This window comes from Wolffia australiana, chromosome 10 (assembly GCF_029677425.1).
Source record: "Wolffia australiana isolate 7733 chromosome 10, ASM2967742v1".
Taxonomy (NCBI): Eukaryota; Viridiplantae; Streptophyta; class Magnoliopsida; order Alismatales; family Araceae; genus Wolffia; species Wolffia australiana.
In genome coordinates this window covers 7,520,236-7,526,241 of record NC_135844.1, presented here as the reverse complement: position 1 = coordinate 7,526,241, position 6,006 = coordinate 7,520,236, and the positions used below count along the sequence as shown (strand labels likewise).

General features: G+C 47.0%; 1 long non-coding RNA gene across 2 annotated transcripts; it reads right to left on the bottom strand.

Annotated features, from left to right (window-relative positions):
• Positions 1–2,030: 2,030 nt before the first annotated feature.
• On the bottom strand, positions 2,031–5,606 carry LOC144708696 (uncharacterized). 2 transcript variants are annotated; one of them, XR_013582837.1, is made up of 3 exons: positions 3,594–5,606; positions 2,991–3,496; positions 2,031–2,528 (listed from the first exon to the last, which is right to left on the bottom strand). It is a non-coding gene; the product is annotated as an uncharacterized LOC144708696 (long non-coding RNA). The 2 variants fall into 2 exon arrangements; XR_013582836.1 differs by lacking the exon at positions 2,031–2,528 and having other exon boundaries at positions 2,923–3,496.
• Between the last annotated feature and the right edge of the window lie 400 nt (positions 5,607–6,006).

Here is a 6,006-nt window from a genome sequence, read left to right as displayed (position 1 = left end):
CATTGGAGCTTGTCTCATCGTCACCATATATATTTGATTCGGTGAACTGAACAGAGTGGTGGCAGAAGATTTTCCTTCAGCCTTCTTGAATCCCTTGAGGCTCTGATACCATGAAAATAATCAGGAAAAACAGGAAGAGGAGAGAAGAGGAGAGAGACAGTTAAAAGCCTGTAGTTATTCCACACAGATTTCATTAAAATTGCTTCATTTTTGTATTTCCATATAATAGATATATAATCAGTATTTTTCTGTCAAAATCCTCATGTTAAAATAGTTATAAGAGCTATTTCTAGACAAACTCCTACCATGGATTATTTCCAGAGTAGGTTGAATCCTCATTCAATGAATATGTTTTTAATATTTTAATGAACATATTAACTTGATCTCAAATTGATGACAGAACCCTAATATTATTAAAATTAGCATTAAATAATTATTTTGAATACATTTTCAAACCGACTTGTTTTTATTATCATGAATTTTGTCCAGTTTCATTTTTTGAAGTAGAATTATTGATATATACGGATTAAATTGTGTAAATGCAAACCATTAACTTTTCTTATCTGATATTTAAATGTATCATGTTTTTAGATGGAAATTTTGAAAAAAAAATGAAAATTTTATTCAGTTTTAAATGTCCTTTTGTGTGCTCCACGGTAGAGATTTATAGTATGCTCTGAACTTATTATTCTGACATCCCTTCACCTGATAACTAACTCATGGCCCCTGGTTACTTCATAGTTTCTAGTTTCTATAAGTTGAGAAAAAATTTATTCTTAAAATATTCATAGCAAATAGATTGTAAAGTACATTCTAATTTCTCATGAGATGTTATTATCTCTATATTGGAAAAAATATTATGCATAATAATAATTGGAAAAACTGCAACTCTTAAAATATTTCCTCACATGAAGATGGACCTCTAACTACTGTTTATAAAGTCAAATACTTAATAAGATGGGTCTAGTTACTATGACAATCTAGTGCCATGCCTTTTTTCAATTGCATGTATACTTATTTAGGTATTTCGGTCTTTAAAATCATGTTTGATATTTGTAAAAACATATTTGGGTTTTAAAATGAAGGATGTTAAAAATTTTTGGGTTATATATTGGTACATTTGATATGAGTAAAGGCATATATTTGAACAAAGTGATGACCCGATCACATGTTTAGGCTGATAAAAAAAGGACAGACCAATGTGATAAACTCAAATTTAGGGTTAAAAATTACACCATTGTTGATTTGATTTTAATCAATATAAATTATAACCCAACACTCACATAAATGAGCCAGTGGATGAGTATGGGTTGTCTCCATAGTGAATGAGTCTTGGTGAAATAACTCGCTCTCGATATGATGGTTTTAGGAGAATGATGAGGGATAAGTTCAGATGGTGATATGAGATGGGGATAATAAAAAATATAATAATATCAAGATGATTATTACCTTGAGTCGTAGATAGTGGAATGTGAACAAAACGAGTGAAAATGAGAGCGTGAGATAGAGGAAGACAAGAAGAGGTGATGACAAGAAAAGAAGATGAATGAGGCAAAATGATGAGAAAAAATACTGAAATTAGAGTATATGATTTGAATGAGGATTTTAAGTAGATTTATGGAGATAATGGGAAGATACATAATGATGAAGGCGGTGGATGTAAGGGATGAACGAGGAATAAGATGGAGGAAATGGATATGATCTACCTATGAGAATGTACTGACTATAGATCAATGGAAGGCATGAGACTAACCTTAGATCCCTATGTTCTGTTGGGATCAAGGCATTTTCTTGATGCAGATCAATTTCCCCACTTCCCAGTTCACCTTCTTGATGGAGCGTATCCAGACGACGCAAACGAATCATCAGCGGAGCCGTCGTCGCCATCATTAGCATCACCGCCGGTCCGTGTCCAGCCCGACCGGCACGCCAAAGCATCCGTGAAGACGCCCAAGTTTAAATACCCTGGGTAGAGCACGTCTGTGCCCGTATCATCGTGTTTTCGTTACCTGTTTTCAGTCGTGTGATTTCCTGTCCGTGTTCATCATGACGAGTTCACCGTACTCATCATGACGCGTCCGTATCGTCGCATTTAAATCTGTTGTTTTATTTTGAGTCGTTTTATTATTTCCCCATGTTTTTTTTTTAATTTTGAGTGTTGTAAAAGGGTCCCTTTTTGGGCCCCTGTGTTTACTGTGTAATGGGTCCATCATGGCCCTTATATAAGGCCATGATGGACCACGTACAATCTAGATCTGGAATTTGTGTTGCAGTTATCCCACGTGCAGGTCTCATCTTGAGAGAAGAAGAAGAAGAAGAGGAAGGAGGAGGAGGAAGCAGAAGAGAAGAGGAAGGAGGAGGAGGAAGCAGAAGAGAAGAGGAGATCAAGGAAGAAAGAGAAGAAAACAAACGGGAAAAATGAGGTGAATCTGGACGAGGGCAGCCTCTGTGAGAAGTCGGAGGAGAACGTCCCTGTTAAGGAGTCAGCACCGGACAAGTGCGCCAACTCGCTCGGAATCAGAGGACACCTACATAGGGATTAATCAAGATTAGTTAGTAATGAATCATTTAAGTACTCTATACTCGTTAGAGAACTAGCGGTCAGGATCAAATACAGGTTCAAAGATAGATAGGATTCAACATAGAGGGTCAGGATTAAATCTAGAACGATAAGTTCAAACCTTAGACAGAGGGAGCACGAGATCAACGATAACGATCAATGCACCCACGTAGTTATAACGGTCAGGATTGATTCTATCAATTATATCTAAAGGACCACGACACCGATCAACGGTGGTGATCGGTGGACCCCATTAGTTATAACAGTCAGGATTCATTCGACTAGTTCAAATTAAATATCCGTTGAGGTTGTTACAACGGATATATAATTAAACGGATACTTTCTATATTTAGGCTACGATATAAAACTATAAATACGAAAACCCATGTAAACAAAATGTCTGAGGATAATACAACGATCAACTCTTCACCTATTCTTGGCGTACTTCTCTCTCCCTCTCTCTCTTTCTCCTCTCCTCTTTCTTTCTCTATCTCTGCGATCTCTATCAGAGAATTCTTTCAGTCCCATTCCACGAATTGCCACCCCGAGCAATGCCCGACGACTTTCACCTGTTCTCCTCATCCGACCACCGGCTTAGAGCCGACAAAGGGGTCTGCGGCAGAGCGACGGGAGGGATAAAAATTCCCCTGAGAGGTCGTTGTTGACGCCGTCCGAGCGGGCGATCTTCTCTAGCCGTCTGAACTTGGCCGCACTGTTTTACCACGACGATTTGTGGCGCCCCTGGTACCTGGACAAAGCACCTTGCCTGATCAGATCAGTGCGATAGGAAATTTTGACTACCTTCTTGAGGATGACCGAAAGGGAACGAGATTCCTCTCCGAAGCCGTTGTCTTCACCGTCTAAGCGGTGGCCTTCGCTGGGCATCTGAACCCGTCCTCACCGGATCTGCGATGGTCCGTGGCTTTCCCCTTGCACCTGGGTGACGCCCTTCGCCAATCAGGTCAGCGCGTCAAGGAATCCCGGTCACCCCTTGAGGGCGAACATGGCTGGGCCCCACAGAAGTTTGACTAACCTTTGTGGACGGCCAGGCAGTCCGCGGCGGATTGTTCTGACCACACTCTTGTGGATGAACGGGATAGTGTTTCCTGGCCTGTTTTGATCTCTCCACCATTCCCTTTGTGGATGATTGAGGCTGGTACCTTGAGTTGACCAGATCATCCCCTCAGGCAAATACGGCTGAACCCCCCCCCTGGAGAGTTGACCGTTACGTGGACGACTGAGTTCACCCGCTGGGAATTTCTTCACCGACATTGTGGACGCACAAAGGAGGAAAATATCGGTACTCTTTCATTCGAACGGCGAGAACCTGTGACGCTGTGAGGATCATGACATTTCTCTCCCTACTCCTCGCCTTCTGATGTAATATGACCTGCCGGGATCGAGCAGCGCGCGTAAACATCACAGGGAGTGGAGGGCGGAGTGGCGGAGCGGCAGCACGGGGCGGACGCTTTGACGGTGGTGACGGGGTGGGCCGACTTTCGGGAAGAAAATGGGGTATGATGGCGGAGATGTCAACACGTCCTCGGAGTGATCTCGACGAGGAAGCGAGGTGGAAACTCACGGAGTGATCTCGACGTGAGAATGCATGATGATGACTCACGGAGTAATCTCGACATGAGGGAATGTACTGACTACGAACAAACTACGAAGGCAGCGGCATAAGGCGGCTGCATCTATGTCCTATCGAAGGACCAAGGAGGCTGCAACTACGAACGAGCGTGAGCATCGGCGGCAGTATGTCATCCTGCGACTACTCTTCTCGGAACTAAACTAAGGGACTGGAGACGCGCATATGGCGCGGGTGACTCTATGGCGCAGGTATGCGAGAGTATGGATCTCGGACTTCGTGCGCGGCAGAGATGGCGGAGGCGACGCACGATGAGCTAGGATGACAGAGGCAGGCGATGGAAGTCGGGTCGGCTAAGGGCGGGCGAGGCAGAGGTGGGTAGTAGATGCAACTAAGGTGGCCGAGGAGGCGGAGGGGCGGACGAAGTGGTCGAGGGCCATGGGATGACCGACAACTGTCAGCGGTTGAGGTTGGCCTAAGGCGGTGCGGGTTGGCCGGAGGATGTCGAGGTGGCTGAGGCCACCGAGGGCGGCCGGGGCGGCAGAGGCCGCTTGAAGCAGGCGTAGTCGGCCGGATGAAGGCGGAAGGACTGGAGGCCGGCGGAGGGGTGGAGGCCGACGGAGGGCCTGGAGGTCGTTAGAGGGCAGGAGGCGGACCGGTCGACGGTGGTCGGGTGGCCGACGGCGGTTGGCGGCAGGGCGGCCGTCGCTGACTGTGGTGGCCGGATCGGTCGTGAAGGCTGCGGAGGCCGTGGCAGCCGTGTCCGCCCGAGGCAGCCGAGGCGGCCGGGGAGCCGTAGGCTGTTAGGCGATCGAGGCCGGTAGAGCGGCCGGGCGACCACGGGCGATCGGACGGCTGAGGAGGCGCCGTGGTACCTGGGCGGCCGTGGGGCAACCGGATTCCTTCCACAGGAAGGCCCTGGCAGATGGTGGCCGCCGTAGGCAGTTGGAGGGGTCGCCGGTAACTGGAGGTGGCCGTAGGCGGCCGGAGGCGAATGACGGCAGCAAGAGGCGGACATATGCGAACATCAGCGACCATTAGGTGACCAGAGAAGGCTGGAGATGGCCGTACGCGGCCAACTGCATTTGGTGACTAGAGACGACCGTAGGAGGGGGTCGGCGATGGGCGACGGAGGTCGGAGGTACCCGACACGGAGGCGACCATTTGCGGCCAATGTAGTCGGAATCGGCCAAAGGGTGGCCGGGCTGGACTGGCGGCGACGAGGGTGGCCGAAGGAGCCTCAAAACCCGACGAGGTGGCGGAGCCGGCGGCACCGGCCAAGTCGGCGCCGGAGCCCCGGCGACGAAGACGAGAAGAAACCCTAACTTCTCAATCTTGATGGCATTCTCGTAAATTCCTCCAACTCGGAAAATACACTAAAAACTCTCAAAATTCTCAGAAAAATGACTAGAAACTCAAAAGAACAAAGGGGCTACATTTTGGCAATTCGATTTTCAATTCTTGGTCTTCTCTTTTTACAATGGGCATCCTTCCTTTTTATAGGGGAAAAGGGGAAGCCCAAGAGGTTTTAGGGAAGATGAAACAACAAAAAAACAGAAAACAAAGAAACATAAAAAAAATAAGGAAGATAACTCCTTAAGGATTGATGGTCCCCCATCACCTTCACTCTTCTCGCCATCGGTCTTGCGCTACACCGCGCGACGAGCCGCCAACCCTCTCTGGCATGTCTCCACCGCATCTACTGCATCGCTTTATGCACCGACAATGACTTCAACGACGAACGCCGCCACCGACGAGGTATGCCGTTCCCCTTGCTCGTCAGTATATCTTTCAACTATACTCCACCGCGATCGGGTTAGATTAGGTGAGAGATTTATCAAGAAAACTACGAAGTTGA